Source organism: Phyllobates terribilis, unplaced genomic scaffold (genome assembly GCF_046119375.1).
Source record: "Phyllobates terribilis strain yellow unplaced genomic scaffold, ASM4611937v1 Scaffold_5__5_contigs__length_657084704, whole genome shotgun sequence".
NCBI lineage: Eukaryota > Metazoa > Chordata > Amphibia > Anura > Dendrobatidae > Phyllobates > Phyllobates terribilis.
In genome coordinates this window covers 582,803,860-582,822,327 of record NW_027362765.1, presented here as the reverse complement: position 1 = coordinate 582,822,327, position 18,468 = coordinate 582,803,860, and the positions used below count along the sequence as shown (strand labels likewise).

Here is an 18,468-nt window from a genome sequence, read left to right as displayed (position 1 = left end):
GAACTGTGAGATTCACTACGTGCACCACTGGTATTTTGTGGAAAAGCACATGTAAGATTCTGCAACAGTCTCTGCTGATACTCCTGCATGCGTGCATCCCTTTCTATGGCAGGAATAATTTCTGCAAATTTACTTTTGTACCGGGGATCTAACAGTGTGGCAACCCAGTAGTCAGGATTATTTCTAATTCTCACAATTCGAGGGTCATGTTGCAGGTAGTGCAGCAAGAAGGCACTCATGTGTGTTGCGCATCCAGGAGCACCAAGTCCCTGTTGTGTTGGTGACGAGGTAACAATCATGCTTCCTTCCTCTGTCCTCTCCCCCCAACCTCGCACAACAGAAATGTGATCAAGGTCTCCCTCATCTGATGAGTCTTCCATCAGTTCGTCCTCCACTTCTTCCTGGGCTCCTGCACCTTCCTCACTAGTTTGGCTGCTACCATGCGCCCTGGTAAAACCATCTCCCCCACCCTCACATGCCTGCCGCCTTGGTGCTGCCGACCGTCTGGACCTTGCAGATGTTAGCCCTTCCGCATACAACTCCTCCTCCTCTACTTCCTCCACCTCCTCTTGTGCCACCACCTGACTCCGAATTCTGTTTAACATGTGCTCCAGCATGTAAATCACCGGAATAGTCATGCTGATAATGGCATCGTCAGCACTAAACATCTTCGTCGCCATTTCAAAACTGTGCAGAAGGGTGCATAGGTCCCTGATCTGAGACCACTCCTCCAGCGTGATTTGCCCCACCTCTGAATCTCGTTGGCCCAGGCTATACGTCAGAACGTATTGCACCAGGGCTTGTCGGTGCTGCCACAGTCGCTGCAACATGTGCAGAGTTGAATTCCACCGGGTAGGCACATCGCATTTTAGCCGGTGAAGTGGCAGGCCCAACGACTTCTGTAGAGATGTAAGTCGCTGAGCTGCGGGATGCGAACGGCGGAAGTGAGCACACAGCGACCGTGCCCTCTGCAGAAGGCCATCTAGTCTGGGATAGTGGGCTAAAAATTGCTGGACAACCAGGTTCAACACGTGAGCCATACAAGGCACGTGTGTGACATTGCCCCGGCGAAGGGCCGCACCCAGGTTTGCAGCATTGTCGCACACGGCCTTCCCTGGTTTCAGGTCCAGTGGAGACAACCATTCATGAAATTGGTTCTCCAGAGCTGACCACAACTCCTCAGCTGTGTGACTCACATTTCCCAGACATTTCAATGTAAAAACCGCCTGATGACGTTGAGCCCTACTGCCAGCATAGTAAGGAGGTGTGCAGGATCCCTTCTGCGCAGTTAGAAAGCTTGTGGCATGACCAGACAGGCTTTGGGTGCAGGTGGAAGACCGAGAGGAGGTTGAGGAGGCAGAAGCAGTGGAGGAACTTTGACATAAAGAGGATTGACGCACAACTCGTGGGGACGGCAAGACTTGGACAGCAGCCCCTTGTCCTGCTGTCACCATAGTTACCCAGTGCCCAGTCAGCGACATGTAACGCCCCTGTCCATGCCTACTCGTCCAAGTATCTGTGGTGAAATGCACCCTGTCACACACAGAGTTTCTCAAAGAAGCGGTGATGTTGTGTGCGACATGCTGGTGGAGCGCAGGCACACCTTTCTTTGAGAAGTAGTGCCGACTGGGCATCTGGTACTGGGGCACTGCGACGGACATAAGGTCTCGAAAATCCTCTGTGTCCACCAGGCGGAAAGGCAGCATTTCTGTAGCCAAGAGCTTGCAGATGGTGAAATTCAACCTCTTAGCTTTCTCATGGCTAGGAGGAAATCGTCTTTTACTTGTCCACATCTGAGGGACTGAGGGCTGGCTATTGTGATTAGACGGGGTTGATAAGGGTGTCCCCGGCAAACTGCCGGTCTGTGAGGAAGATGCAGGCGGACATGTTAGGTTGCCTTGATCCAAAGCTGGTGCTATCGATGTCGGACAGCGCTCAACACCAGCTGGTGTTACCACCTCCAAAGAAAATGATGACCTGCCAATCACGCTGGCTGTTGCGGGTAAAGAGGTGGCAGGTCTGCGCCCCAAAACAGGTGTGACTGCTGTCCCCCCAGTCACAGAGGATGAAGAGGCCGCGGATGCACAAGATATGGCAGACGGTGATTGGCCCGGCCGGCTAGGCCGCATTGTAGCACACTGAGCTTCCCACTGCAACTTATGCTTCATGTCCATGTGCCGGTTCATGCATGAAGTACTCAAACTATGTATTTTTTGGCCTCTACTTAGCTTTTGCTGACAAATGTGACAGATAACACGAGTTGGGTCATCTTTATCGATCTGAAAAAATGCCCAGGCTATGCAAGGCTTAGCACCCATGCGACCTGAAGAGCCACCACGACTTGTGGTGAGAGGCAGAGTTGTGTTTAAGGATGCAGTTGTTGACGTGCTTCCAGTACTACGTCTCTGTCCAGGAAGGCGCAACCTGACCTCGTCGTCACTAGCATCTTCCTCCACCTCCTCTGCTGACCTCATCTCTTGGCTGACTGTGGGTTGACAGTAAGTGGGATCTCCGACCTCATCATCATCACCCTGTGCGTTATCACACCCGTCGTCCTCAGAGCCAACCTGTTCCTGCCCTGACAAAAAACTAAAGTTGTCGCTCCAATCAGGTATTTGAGTCTTATCATCGTCTTCCTCATTGTCTCCACCAACAGGAGTTACAGTTTGGGAATGAGGGTCTACATTATGGTCAGAACCTTCTGCGTCTGGTCCTGGATCCGACTCATAAAGATTCTGGGCATCAGTGCAGATCATTTCCTCGTCTGGATTCACAGAAGCGCTGGAGTCGACCTCTGATTCCCAGGCTATAGTATGAGTAAACAGCTCTGCAGACTCAACCATCTGTTCTACCTCATACTCAAATGGGCAGCTGGAGATTTGGGAGCTGTGAGGAAGCAAGTGCGATTTGGGCGACACCTTTGAGGACTGGAGTATTTGTGATGTTGAAGTTGATGTGGAGGAGAGCCCACTTAAAGGAGCACTTGATATCCGTTGAAGCACCTGCTGTTTTTGTGCCTCATCTGGAATTTGTAGCGATTGGCGTGGCCATAAGAAAGGGATCTTATCACATTGTCCGCTAAAAGAAGTAGACATTTTAGTTTGGCTGGAAGATGGTCTTTCTTCTGCAGATGTTACTGTTGCTTTAACACCTACCCCACGGACACAACCTTTTTTCCCCTTCCCAACACGCCTATTCCCCTTTCCACCAGCAGCAGGCCTTTTTCCACTCATTTTGGTGGTTAACTAATTCACAACTCTGGAGTTGTTTGCACAAAAAAACAATGCATGGTAACCGAGCAGAGCTGAGTGGCCAAGCTGTGGTATTAGGCCAAAACTATTGGCTGGGTTAGATGCAGAAAAAAATTATTTTGAATTTGCAACCTGATGGAGGTCAGTATAGATGGACTAATACAAATAGTCCCACACACTGCTAGAAGCCCAAATATTTTTTCAGAGGTACTGTAGATGCAGATAAAAATTATTTTTAATTTGCAACCTGATGGAGGTCAGTATAGATGGACTAATAGACCAAGTCCCACACACTGCTAGAAGCCCAAATATTTTTTCAGAGCTAGATGCAGAAAAAAATTATTTTTAATTTGCAACCTGATGGAGGTCAGTATAGATGGACTAATAGACCAAGTCCCACACACCGCTAGAAGCCCAACTATTTTTTCAGAGCTAGATGCAGAAAAAAATTATATTCAATTTGCAACCTGCTGGAGGTCAGTATAGAAGGACTAATTGAACAAGTCCCACACACTGCTAGAAGCCCAAATATTTTTTCAGAGCTAAATGAAGAAAAAAATTATTTTTAATTTGCAACCTGATCGAGGTCAGTATAGATGGACTAATAGACCAAGTCCCACACACTGCTAGAAGCCCAAATATTTTTTCAGAGCTAGATGCAGAAAAAAATTATTTTTAATTTGCAACCTGATGGAGGTCAGTATAGATGGACTAATAGACCAAGTCCCACACACCGCTAGAAGCCCAAATATTTTTTCAGAGCTAGATGCAGAAAAAAATTATTTTTAATTTGTAACCTGATGGAGGTCAGTATAGATGGACTAATAGACCAAGTCCCACACACCGCTAGAAGCCCAAATATTTTTTCAGAGCTAGATGCAGAAAAAAATTATTTTTAATTTGCAACCTGATGGAGGTCAGTATAGATGGACTAATAGACCAAGTCCCACACACTGCTAGAAGCCCAAATATTTTTTCAGAGCTAGATGCAGAAAAAAATTATATTCAGTTTGCAACCTGATGGAGGTCAGTATAGATGGACTAATAGAATGATGCTATGCCCAAAAGATTTTACTTCACTAGGTGCAGTAAAAAAATTGGTATTCTATACACAGGTGTTATATCTTGCAACACAGATAGGCTACTCCACTGACTAACACACTCTGCAATAGGCCAAAAAGGATTAGCTTTGCTAGATTCAGCCAAATGCTGTGAAAAAAACTTGCACAGCACTGGCACAGACCTGCCTGGCAAAAACTGTTAGGAACTCATGTAACCTAGTCCTGAAAAGGACTCCAATTACAATTAGTCTTTACTCCCACAACCTATCTATTTAAGAGCACAGACCTCCCTGATAAAAGTCGTAGGAAATGCTGTAACCTAGTCCTTAAAAGGACTGCAATCACAACTATTCCCTACTCCCAAGCTATCTGTAGATTTGTGCGAAAATTGGCTTGAAATTAACAAGGTATAGCGCACACAGCAACAGCGGTGCCGTCTAACACGCAGCTGCAGCAGTGAGAAAATGGTGGCGACGGGGAAAATGGCTTGGTCTTATAGGGCAAGGACATGTGACATACACTGCCAATGACACATGCCCTTGCTTGTGTGAAAAAAAGCACTTCGCTCCGTGTGTGCGCTGCTGATAGGCTGATAGATTGCACCTCCCCACTGCAAATGCGGGAAAGAGAAAAAAAAATGGAGATCTTCATTGTTCCTGCAGAGATCCATCCCCTGCCCCTCCCCCCACCCCGCTGTACACTCAAACTGCGTATTAACATTAATTTTCATCATTACTGAGAAAAAATCCAGTTATGATTTTGGTGCACGAACAGTTATCGAACATAACCTCGAACAGCCGAATTTTTCTCAAATTGTTCGTGTTCGCCGAACGGCTCGAACACCGCCCAAAACAGCTCGAATTTGAGATTGGCGAACAGTTCGAGTAGAACAACGCTCATCTCTACCTATAAGTGGTGAGAAATGATTGCTTTGGTGCATGGCAGGGCTGGGAAGGAGTGCTGTTTGACTTTTGCAGTAGAGATTTTCCTGAAACAAATTGTGGAAACCATTTGTAGAGCCCCTAAAGTGTCAAATAATGAGAAAACCTTCTCAAGTAATCCTATTTTGGTAGTTACATTGCTCTAGGAATTCATCTATGAGTGTAGTGACAATTTTGGTTCCATAGATGTTTTCCAGAATTAAGTACACATTTGATGCTGCAGGCTCGAAATTGTGAACATGTGAGCTTAGTGATCAATACATTCTGAAACAGTAATGCCTAAAATGTAGATGCTAATTACTGCTTTGGCACACTAAGGGGCTCAGCAGGGATGGCAGAATTTGTAATTGGGAGAGCTTTCACCGGATTTTTTGGGGAATGACATATCGCTTTTTCAGAGCTATTGTGCTACAAGAAATGTGTAAACCCCTTATTTCCCTGATGACAGATGATGGACCTGAGTAGGGACTTGATTTTTGCGTTATGAATTTCTATTAGTACCATTTTGGGAACATAACATTTTGGATCACTTTTAAGGCTAGGTTCATATTTATTCTGTTCTCTACACTGAGCACTTACATCAGGATTTCCTATATCTATATCTCTGAAACACATGATACAGACAGAACCATTCACCATATTGAGCCAGATAGAGAAACTTTGGAATCCACATGACCATTGTTCTGATGGTGTCCATCTTTTTTAGAGGTGCACAAAAGCATAGTCAACTGCACTTTTGAGCATGCCTACAAAATGGGACACTTCTTGTAAAATTGTCAGATGGAGCCTTAGGTGATTCCATCTGCCTCATCATAGTGAATGGTTCTGTCGAGCTTCAGGCGATTCCATCTGCCTCATCATAGTGAATGGTTCTGTGGAGCCTTAGGTGAATCCATCTGCCTCATCATAGTGAATGGTTCTATCATGTGGTTCGATCTGAATCCAGGTTTTGGGAGATTTAGATGGAAACCCCTATTTAGGCAGTCAGGGTACTGGTGCTCAGTGTTATCATTACATGCAATGTAGAAAATTAGTTAGAATAAATGAAAATATACTCATCCTTCTCCATATATTGCAGGTCCAGTTCTGGTATTCACCTGATTCTACATTTTGGTCCTGTACTTGTCACACTAGAGATATCTGCTTAATCAATTACTGGTTAAGTAGGTCAGAGATTTATGGTACTTCATGGATGGGACCAGGAAGCAGAGAGCTGTGAGGAAAAGAGACGTACCGAATATATATATATATATATTTTTTTTAATTTGTAGAGTGGTCAGAGGCATCTATCAACAAAAAAATAATTTACTGGATTACCCCTTTAAAGTTCTTTTTTTATCATTAAAGTGACTTTCTTTGCATCTCCTCATCCACTGAAGGCTGATTAGAGCTGCATAGTCTCATATTAACCTATGCATGACCCCATCTCCCTGGCCATTGTAATGCTTCTTCCCATAGATCTAATGTATAATGTAATATCACTATAGTGAAACATGAGGGCAATGTGCAAATCTAAGTTGACTGTCATATAAGTAAATGTTATTTTAAAATGTTTTGTAGACTTTTATCCGAGATCCTTTAAATTTCATTAACATGCTATAAAGTTCAGTTTAATTAGTACATTAATTTGCAGTATCTACGGTATGATAATGATTTCATCATTTTAATCATGGCTTGATTGATAAGCGAATTGCTGTTTACCTCTGGATTGAAGAACATGCTTGCACGCTTGGTTTAGAAAATAACGTGTTGCATTTCCATTTGATTTGGTGCTTTTCAAAACATGACAGCCTAAACAGAGTTATTAAGTATCTTTTTTTTTTTTTCTTGGATGTACACCTTCACTATTCACTTGCTATTATTCAAGTAATACATGTCATTCCCTTCCCTGCGACATTCTTTATGACTATAACTAGTTAGAGAATTACGCTGCAATGGCATTTTAAAATACCAAGAATTAATTACTGTAATTTTAATTAATCGCTTAGAGGAATGTAGAATAGGGAAACACACAGGGAGGGATTTTCTGCTTTTATCTCCTGCCAAAAGGTCACATCTCTTACAGCTGTTTAACTAAATAAAATACAAGAGAACGGTGTACATCAAACAGGGTTGCTTTAAACTACCCTAAAACACTTAACCCTAATATTATCTGTATTTTCAAAGCTTTCCACAGCCTACTGCTCCTGTGTGTGACAATGTGGTTGGACACCATACAGGTTTGGCCAATTATTTTAGTCTTTAGCAAATATTATAACCATTGTTTCGTTGCTATAGAAAAACCATAGTCCTGATAGGTTACATATGATAATCATAAATATGTATAAATTCTTTTTTGCCCTAACTGGGTCAAAGAAATGTATGACAACGTGCTGTTTAAATAGAGGATTTAGTCCGCATAATAGTTTCCATTCTTAGAGAGCAGCTCTATATTCCAGCTCAAAGAGGACCTCTCTGTGATCAAGATGTGCTCAAGTTGTAGAAAGTCAACTACCAGTACTATACTAAGAAATGTGGTTGTAGAAGAATAGCTTTATGTTCTGGCAGACTCAGTTTTATGTATTACGTGGATGACCATTACTCTTGTTAAAGAACCAATAGTAGTTTTATTAAATGGGGTCTTCAAGTTTAAAGAAAATATTTAACTATCCACCCAACAGTTGTTACCAAATCAGTGGAGGTCTGACTTCTGGAACCACCACCTATACTTGTAGTGGCACTGATGAAGATAGCTAACTAGAGATGAGTGCATCAATTCGCACAAGAACAATTTTGAGTTGACTTTCCTGAAATTCATGGTTCCACCCACATTCTAACCCTTTGAGATTTGATTCACGAGTAACACAAAAAAATGAAAAAATGCACAGCCTCATTTCATACACTGGTGAAGCATCAGTTAATGGGCTTCCCCTTAATGTCCTGCAGCTATAACATTGCCCACCTATCCCAGTTTATCGATTGGATTAGTATAGTTTGGTGGATCATAGCTCTCACTTCAGCTTCTTTTGTCTTATGACTGAGGGGGAACATGGGAGATCTCTGGAGATCCCTGTGGTCAAATAGATTATCATTTCAATAAACAAGAATGTCCATATCAAGAGTATTTCTCCCCAGATAGATGTAGTTTGGTTAGGTCTGGAGTGCACGTACCCCGTGCCCAGGGTGCCAGAGGGGCTTTAAAAAATTCACTCTATTATGGTCAAGAAACTTAAGAACAGGGTTGGTATTAACTGTTTGTCATTTGAATGATCTAAGTTCTTATATTTACAAGGACTATTTTTATTTAAAAAGAAATCCTCTTTATGGGTTTTTTAGAAGCATAATGGGATTTGTATTTGATTATAAAATATACAAGAGACCACGGCTAATTTTTTGATCATAAAGTGACAATACGTTTATTTTAAGAAGGTTTAATCTAAAATTGCTACTTTTACAAAAAAGCTAAGAAGATTAAAGAAAATAAATAAAAATCTGTATGAGGCCCAGTGATAGAAAAGCTAATATATTCCATTAAGGAAGCAGGATTATAATGGTGTTATGGCATTGTAAATCTCCAATTGGTGGAATCTTTTAATATAGAACAACAGATTAAAAGCAATAGTGTGTCATTGTCATCTATTGTGAGAAAACAGCTTGAATCTACAAAATAGTATGTAAATGCACTGAATGCACATTTTAGCAAGAAAAGCTTATAACGTCTTTGAAATGGATGCAAATATGACTGTAGCTGGATGGATCATGCCACTGTCTACAAAATGAAAGATTGACAATTATAATGTATTCAATAAAATTGTGCTCCATTTTGTATGGTCATTTTTGATACAACTGAAAAAAAGTATATATGCCTAAGAAAAAAAGACTTTAAAACCAAAGCTGCATTTAAGGTTCCAGTTCTAATCTGTTCTTAGAAGTATAATTACCTTATAAAATACCTTTTCCTTAAACCATTTAGTGTGCATTGTTGAAATTATTACTGGAGCTTAACACAGGGAATTCTCATTAATATTGTATGGTTCATGTATTTCTTTGAAATGTATTTAAAAGAAGCAGACATTTTTTATAGATTTTTTATTTCTTTTTATTCAAAAAAATGATTACAGCATCTAGGCAGCAGTAATATTGTGATATAGCTGTATAAATAGGTAAATCAAAGCTGAAAAAGCAAAAAAATAGGTACAAGGAAAAAAATAAAACCGATGATCTTATTCAATGTAAAATACTTAACTGGACACGATCACAATTTGGAATAAGATTTCGGCACTATGCTATAAAAAGGATAAATGTAGGTGGACAAATGATTAAGTATGCCTGTTAGGGGGATGGTTGCAACAACTTTATTAAAGTGGAAAGCAGCCAAACCCGGGGTCCGTGATGCAGCCTAGAAAACTGTGGCAGAACACCCATCGGGAAAGAATGTAAAAAAGTAAAGTATAAATCCCTCCAGTGTTACTACACACTGGGAAGGGAAAGGATTCGCACTATCTCCGTTATCTGCACGGGAGATGTGCGACATATAACGTAGCTTCAGCTCTGTTGACTGCACAGAGACTACGCATCAGGCGCTAGGAAGTGTGTGTGACTCACGCTGGAGTGTACGTGCTCCCAGCCGGTGAGTGACTGGCCTGCGGAGTAACTCTCCAAGTGGATAACAGGCGGTGTCAGGGATACAGAACCCACAGTCTGCACGAGGGTGTATAGCACCCCCCTTGCCGAAGCCAGACTGCCAAACGGGAACTACCTGCCTAAGCACATCTAAGCCTGCCTAAGCGACGTGTGGTAATCAGCCGAGCGAACTCTGGCATCGGCAGGTCACGGGGAGAGCAGCTAGGGAGCACGTGGAGCCTGCCTAAGCGAAATGTGCTAATCAGCCGAGCGAACTCTGGCATCGGCAGGTCACGAAGAGAGAAGCTAGGTAGCACATGGAGCCAAAACAGACAAGCGTCAACACAAGAGCACAACCTAAACGGAATGATCAGAGCGCACCTCCATGCTTGTGGTCGGGCTATTTAAAGACTAATCCCTGCCCACAGTCACATTATTTGTCACACTACTGATGACGTCACCCGTGGCCAATCAGGCGGTACCGGGTCACCTGATCAGCTGACATCAAACCACCAATCACGGTCCGCCATGTAACGGACATGCTCAGTGCGATGCACCCTGGACTTGGGATATAACAGCCCTGTTCGCCTCCGCAACCTATGCTTAACACTACTAGGAACAAAGACCTGAGAGACAACTTGTACATCTCGTGCACTAGCTAGTAGAGATGAGCGGTGTTCGACTAGAACTGTTCGCCAATCTCAAATTCGAGCTGTTTTGGGCGGTGTTCGAGTTGTTCGACGAACCCGAACGATTTGCAAAAAATTCGGCTGTTCGAGGTTATGTTCGATCACTGTTCGTGCACCAAAAGCGTGTCCTGCATGTCTGGCGCTATTTAGAGCACCAATCATGCAGGGATTGTCTGCCACTCACTGTAATGCCACAGCCATGGTGGTTGTGGCAATAGAGTGATTGCCCAAATCGATGGGAACTGTGCTCACAGTGAAACATGAAAAGCCGGAAGTTCAGCAGCGGCGTACACAGGTACCCGACAATTTAGAACCGAAAGAATAGAGCTTCACACATAGATTAGATAGATAGAAACATGTCAGTCACATATATAAGAAGTACAGTGACAGTGTTGATTACTGTACTTGCCATTTAGTGTAAAGGATTTATTAAAAAAAATATTAGTGTTTTCATGCACCGTCTCTTTAAAAAAGCCGGCCGGCAATTCAGCAGCGGTACCCGACAATTTAGAATGGAAGGAATAGAGCATCACACATAGATTAGATAGATAGAAACATGTCAGTCACATATATATGAAGTACAGTGACAGTGTTGATTACTGTACTTGTCATTTAGTGTTAAAATAAAGGATTTATTTTAAAAAAAAATAGCGTGGGGTTCCCCTTAATTTTAGGCTCTAGCGGAGGTTAAGCAGACGGCTGGGGCAGATGTTTGAAGCCTGGGAAGGGGGTAATACCCATGGAGCTTCCCAGGCTACTAATATCAGCCCCCAGCTGAATGCCTAGCCTTTACTAGCTATTAAAATGGGGGACCCCCCAAAAAATTGACGTGGGGTCCCCCCTATTTTAATAGCTAGCAAAGGCTAGGCAGACAGCTGGGGGCTGATATTAATAGCCCAGGAAGGGTGCCATGAATATTGGCCCCCTCCCAGGCTAGAAACACCAGCCGTCAGCCGCCCCAGAAATGGCACATCCACAGGATGCGCCAATTCTGGCACTTAGCCTCGCTCTTCCCACTGCCCTGTAGCGGTGGCAGTGGGGTAATAGGGCTGGGGTTGATGTCAGCTTATAATGCCAGCTGACATCAAGCCCAGGTTAGTAATGGAGAGGCGTCTATAAGACACCCCCATTACTAACCCCATAGTCAAAGTTAAAAAAAAACACAAACACCCAGAATAAAGTCCTTTAATTGAAATAAAGACACAATTCTTTTTTGTTCTAAATTAAACCATACTTACCGTCACGCCCATTCCAGCTGAAGCCAACGATCCCCTGCAATAAAAGAAAAATAATAAAGCAACATCATCCTTACCTTTCCATGGTTCCCACGACAGCTTCAGCTCTGCTACATCGAGATGACAGGCTGGACCGCAGCAGAACGCTGCCATCCAGCCTGTCATCCCGCGGACACTGAGAAGCGCAGGCATGCTTGCGCTCCTCAGCGTCTCTCTGTGACGGCATCCAGATGAGCCGAGGTCATGTCCAATGAACTCGGCTCACCTCATGCACGTCACTGACAGCGTGGGAAAATTCTCACGCTGAAGCGCTGAGTGCAGGAGAATTCTCCCACGCTGTCAGTGACGTGCATAAGGTGAGCTCATGTCCAATGAACTCAGCTCACCTCATGCACGTCACTGACAGCGTGGGAAAATTCTCCTGCACTCAGCACTTCAGCGTGAGAATTCTCCCACGCTGAAGCGCTGAGTACAGGAGAATTTTCCCACGCTGTCAGTGACGTGCATGAGGTGAGCCGAGTTCATTGGACATTAACTCGGCTCATCTGGATGCCCTCACAGAGAGACACTGTGAAGCGCAAGCATGCCTGCGCTTCTCAGTGTCTGCGGGATGACAGGCTGGATGGCAGCGTTCTGCATGTCCAGCCTGTCATCTCGATGTAGCAGAGCTGGAGCCGTCCTGGGAACCATGGAAAGGTAAGCATGAGGTTGCTTTATTATTTTTCTTTTATTTCAGGAGATCGTTGGCTTCAGCTGGAATGGGCGTGACGGTAAGTATGGTTTAATTTAGATCAATAAAGAATTGTGTGTTTATTTCAATTAAAGGACTTTTTTCTGGGTGTTGTGTTTTTTTTAAATACTTTACTAGAAATTCATGGTGGTCATGTCTAATATTGGCGTGACCCCATGAATTTCGGGCTTAGGGCCAGCTGATAATGCCAAGCTGGCCCTAACCCCTTTATTACCCAGTGTGCCAACGCATCAGGGCCCTGGATGAGTTGGGTACAGCGCCAGAAGATGGCGCTTCTATGAACCCGCCATTTTCCGGGGTGGCTGCGGACTGCAATTTGCAGCGGGGGTGGCCCAGAAAGCTTGGGCCTCCCTGCGCTGCGGATTCCAGCCCCCAGCTGCCTAGTTGTACCTGGCTGGACTCAAAAACAGGGCGAAGCCCCACGTCAATTTTCTTTAAATTATTTCATGAAATAATTAAGAAAAAAAGGGCTTCCCTATATTGTTGTGTCCGGCCAGGTACAAATAGGCAGCTGGTGGTTGGGGGCAGCCCGTTCCTGCCTGCTGCACCTGACTGGACACAAATATAGTGCGAAGCCCCACGTCAATTTTTTTTAAATTATTTCATGAATTTCCTGAAATAATTAAAAAAAATTGAAGTGGGGCTTCGCACTATATTTGTGTCCAGCCAGGTACAGCAGGCAGGAACGGGCTGCCCCCAACCACCAGCTGTCTATTTGTACCTGGCCGGACACAACAATATAGGGAAGGCCTTTTTTTCTTAATTATTTCATGAATTTCATGAAATAATAAAAAAAAATTGAAGTGGGGCTTCGCACTATATTTGTGTCCAGCCAGGTACAGCAGGCAGGAACGGGCTGCCCCCAACCACCAGCTGCCTATTTGTACCTGGCCGGACACAACAATATAGGGAAGGCCTTTTTTTCTTAATCATTTCATGAATTTCATGAAATAATAAAAAAAAATTGAAGTGGGGCTTCCACTTAATTGGTGTCCAGCCAGGTACAGCAGGCAGGAACGGGCTGCCACCAACCACCAGCTGCCTATTTGTACCTGGCCGGACACAACAATATAGGGAAGGCCTTTTTTTCTTAATTATTTCATGAATTTCATGAAATAATTAAAAAAAAAATACGTGGGGCTTCGCCCTGTTTTTGTGTCCAGCCAGGTACAACTAGGCAGCCGGGGGCTGGAATCTGCAGCGCAGGGAGGCCCAAGCTTTCTGGCCCCCCCCGCTGCAAATTGCAGTCCGCAGCCACCCCGGAAAATGGCGCGTTCATAGAAGCGCCATCTTCTGGCGCTGTACCCAACTCATCCAGGGCCCTGGTGCGGTGGCTCACTGGGTAATAAAGGGGTTAGGGCCAGCTTGGTATTATCAGCTGGCCCTAAGCCCAAAATTCATGGGGTCACGCCAGTATTAGACATGACCGCCATGAATTTCTAGTAAAGTATTTAAAAAAAACACAACACCCAGAATAAAGTCCTTTAATTGAAATAAACACACAATTCTTTATTGTTCTAAATTAAACCATACTTACCATCACACCCATTTCAGCTGAAGCCAACGATCTCCTGCAATAAAAGAAAAATAATAAACCAACATCATCCTTACCTTTCGATGGTTCCCAGGACAGCTCCAGCTCTGCTACATCGAGATGACAGGCTGGACCGCAGCAGAACGCTGCCATCCAGCCTGTCATCCCGCAGACACTGAGGAGCGCAAGCATGCCTGTGCTTCTCAGTGTCCGCGGGATGACAGGCTGGATGGCAGCTTTCTCCTGCGGTCCAGCCTGTCATCTCGATGTAGCAGAGCTGGAGCCGTCGTGGGAACCATGGAAAGGTACGGATGAGGTTGCTTTATTATTTTATTTTTATTACAGGAGATCGTTGGCTTCAGCTGGAATGGGCGTGATGGTAAGTATGGTTTAATTTAGAACAATAAAGAATTGTGTGTTTATTTCAATTAAAGGATTTTATTCTGGGTGTTTGTGTTTTTTTTAATTTTCACTATGGGGTTAGTAATGGGGGTGTCTTATAGACGCCTCTCCATTACTAACCTGGGCTTGATGTCAGCTGGCATTATAAGCTGACATCAACCCCAGCCCTATTACCCCACTGCCACCACTACAGGGCAGTGGGAAGAGCGAGGCTAAGTGCCAGAATTGGCGCATCCTATGGATGCGCCATTTCTGGGGTGGCTGATGGCTGGTGTTTCTAGCCTGGGAGGGGCCAATATTCATGGCACCCTTCCTGGGCTATTAATATCAGCCCCCAGCTGTCTGCCTAGCCTTTGCTAGCTATTAACATAGGGGGGACCCCACGTCATTTTTTTTGAGGGGTCCCTCATTTTAATAGCTAGTAAAGGCTAGGCATTCAGCTGGGGGATGATATTAGTAGCCTGGGAAGCTCCGTGGGTATTACCCCCTTCCCAGGCTTCAAACCTCTGCCCCAGCCGTCTGGTTAACCTCCGCTAGAGACTAAAATTACGGGGAACCCCACGCCAATTTTTATTTTAATAAATCCTTTATTTTAACACTAAATGACAAGTACAGTAACCAACACTGTCGCTGTACTTATTATAAATGTGACTGACATGTTTCTATCTATCTAATCTATGTGTGAAGCTCTATTCTTTCTGTTCTAAATTGTCGGGTACAGATGCTGAATTGCCGGCCGACTTTTTTAAAGAGACGGTGCATGAAAACACTAATATTTTTTTTGCTAAATCCTTTACACTAAATGACAACTGCAGTAACCAACACTGTCACTGTACTTCATATATATGTGACTGACATGTTTCTATCTATCTAATCAATGTGTGAAGCTCCATTCTTTCTGTTCTAAATTGTCGGGTACCGCTGCTGAATTGCCGGCCGGCTTTTTTAAAGAGACGGTGCATGAAAACACTAATATTTTTTTTACTAAATCCTTTACACTAAATGACAACTGCAGTAACCAACACTGTCACTGTGCTTCTTATATGTGTGACTGACATGTTTCTATCTATCTAATCTATGTGTGATGCTCTATTCCTTCTTGTCTAAATTGTCGGGTACCGGTGTATGCCGCTGCTGAATTTGCCGGCCGGCTTTTTTAAAGAGAGCGTCTTCTGAGCAGTTTGTCAGCTTTTGGACACCTTTGCAGGTGTTTTCTATGTGTTTCTATGTGTTTTTGTTTGCCTGCCATTGGTTTTAACGGTGTTCGACGGTGTTCTAAGGTGTTCGACGAACAGTTCGACGAACAGTTCCTCGAACATCCCGGTGTTCGACGAACCAAACCGAACTCAAACACTATGGGGATGGCTCAACACTACTAGCTAGGCGTTGGGACCGACAGCGATGCTGAGCAGCACCTGCCCTGGCTGGACCAGAATGGGAGACCACAGAATCCACTGATGACTCTGACCCAACTTCAGATCCAGCCAACACCTAACATTATCCCCCTTCTAACATCCTCCTCCACTTGATGCTCATATTCCTCAATGAGCAGAGGAGCATGAATGTAGTCCACTGGTTCCCAGGAGCAATCATCAGATCCATGACTCCACCAGTGTACCAGGTAATATTTTTTCCCACAAACCATCTTAGACCCCACAATCGCCTGTACCTCGAGATCATCACCCCTGGTATCTGAAGCAGATTGGGATTCAGAGAATTTTGTCAGGCGAACAGGCTTATGGAGCAACACTTGAAAAGTGTCGTCAATCTTCAGGTGTCGTGGTAACTGTAAACGGTACACTACGGGGTTTACTTGGGCCAAAATTTTGAAAGGGAAATTAAAACGGGGGGCAAACGTAGCAGATTCCCCGTGTCCTCTGATATTGCGAGCCACGAGCCACACCCTGTCGCCCGGAGAGAATACTGGGGCCGACTCTCTCATCTGATTCTTGGAAGCCAATATAGCATCCTCGTTATGGTCCCAAACCTCCAGCGCATCCAGAGTCCAATCTCTGACCCCAGGTTCCACAGAAGAAACTGGCATAGGAACCGGGAGGCGCACATGTTGGCCATTATTCAGAATAAACGGAGTCTGACCTGTGGAGTCCGCCAGAGCGTTGTTTAGAGCAAACTCTGCCCAAGGACGCAATATCGCCCAATCATTATGGTTGTCAGAAACGATATGGCGCAAGTATGTCACAAGCGTCTGGTTAGTGCGTTCAACCAGATCATTGGTCTCCGGGTGATAGGTCTTAGAAAGATTCAGTTCAATGCTAAGCAAATTATACAATTCTCTCCGGAACCGGGAGGTAAACTGTGTACCCCGATCACAGACAATCCTATCAGGCAGTTCGTGGAGACGGAAAACGTGACGAATGAACAGTGATGCCAGAACCTGGGAAGAAGGAACCCTAGGAAGAGGAACCAGGTGAACCATCTTAGAAATATGGTCAGAAACCACCAATATTGTCGTGTTTCCCCGGGACTTAGGTAACTCGACAACGAAATCCATCCCAACCAGCTCCCAAGGTCTATCCGCCATGGGTAATGGATGAAGAAGACCAGCCGGCCTCTGACGGGATGGTTTATTACTCGCACAGGAGACACACGCTTGAACGTATTCCTTAACATCCTGGGGCAACCGAGGCCACCAATACAACAGTTGAAGAAACTCCGTGGAACTTTTGACCCCAAAATGACCTCTGATCTTAGAGGCATGTGCCCCGGAGAGCACCTCATTTTGTAGATTAGGAGGAACGAACGTCCTCCCTGGAGGAACCTGGTTTATGGACACTGGAGCCACCATCCGCATACTCTCCGGAGGAACGATAAGCCTGGGCTCGTCATCAGCCATATCCATAGACCGGGACAAAGCGTGCGCCCAAGGGTTCTACTCCCCTTTTAGAAAGTGAATGGAAAAATTGAATCGGGAAAAGAAAAGGGACCACCGGGCCTGCCTCGGGTTAAAATGCTGCGCCATCTATAGGTACGAGAGATTCTTATGATCAGAATATACCATGAAATTGTGTTTAGCTACCTCCTAGAGGTACCTCCACTCCGAAAAAGCCATCTTAATATCAAGTAATTCTTTGTCCCCAATCGTGTAATTCCTCTCTGCTGGAGAGAAGGTCTTGGAGAAGAAAAAACATGGTCTTCTCCGACCCTGTTCGTTCTTTTGAGAGAGAACCGCTCCTGCTCCTACAGAGGAAGCGTCGACCTCCAGGAAGAATGGTCTGTCAACATCTGGGCGATGGAGAATGGGAGCTCTAGAAAAATAGGATTTAATCTCCCGGAGCGCCTCGGATGTCTCCTTAGACCAATTCTTGAGATTGGCACCCTTCCTGGTTAAAGCGGCCAAAGGATCTACCAGTGTGGAAAAATGTGGTATGAACTGCCGGTAGTAGTTGACAAACCCCATGAAGCGTTGCACTGACTAAAGGGAATGGGGCTCCTGCCAGTTCTGTACCGCCACCAAGTTTTGTGGGTTCATGGCCAATTCCATACTGGATACGATGTAACCCAGGAACGGTAGAGATTCCCTTCGAACTGGAATTTCTCCAGCTTACAATATAGAGAATTCGCACGCAAGCGTTTGAAAACTCTGCGAACATCCTCTCTGTGTGTGGAGAGGTCCGGGGAAAATATAAGAATGTCATCAAGATTGACTACCACGGATGATAGCAGCAAATCTTGAAAGATATCGTTGACAAAATCCTGAAAAACAGCGGGGGCATTGCATAACCCGAAGGGCATGACGAGGTACTCATAATGACCATCACGAGTGTTAAAAGCCATTTTCCACTCGTCACCCTCACAGATTCGCATGTGATTATATGCCCCGCGCAGGTCCAATTTTGTGAAGATGTTAGCCCCTCACAACCTGTCAAACAGTTCAGAAATAAGGGGCAGAGGGTATTTATTTTTGATGGTGATGGCATTTAGTCCTCTGTAATCAGTGCAGGGATGTAAATCACCCTCTTTCTTCTGGACGAAGAAAAACCC

At 44.5% G+C, this 18,468-nt stretch overlaps 1 protein-coding gene across 2 annotated transcripts in view; it reads left to right on the top strand.

Annotated features, from left to right (window-relative positions):
* The window catches only part of NRG3 (neuregulin 3), a 1,270,498-nt gene that overhangs the window by 656,908 nt on the left and 595,122 nt on the right, over positions 1–18,468 (top strand). The window lies entirely within an intron of this gene.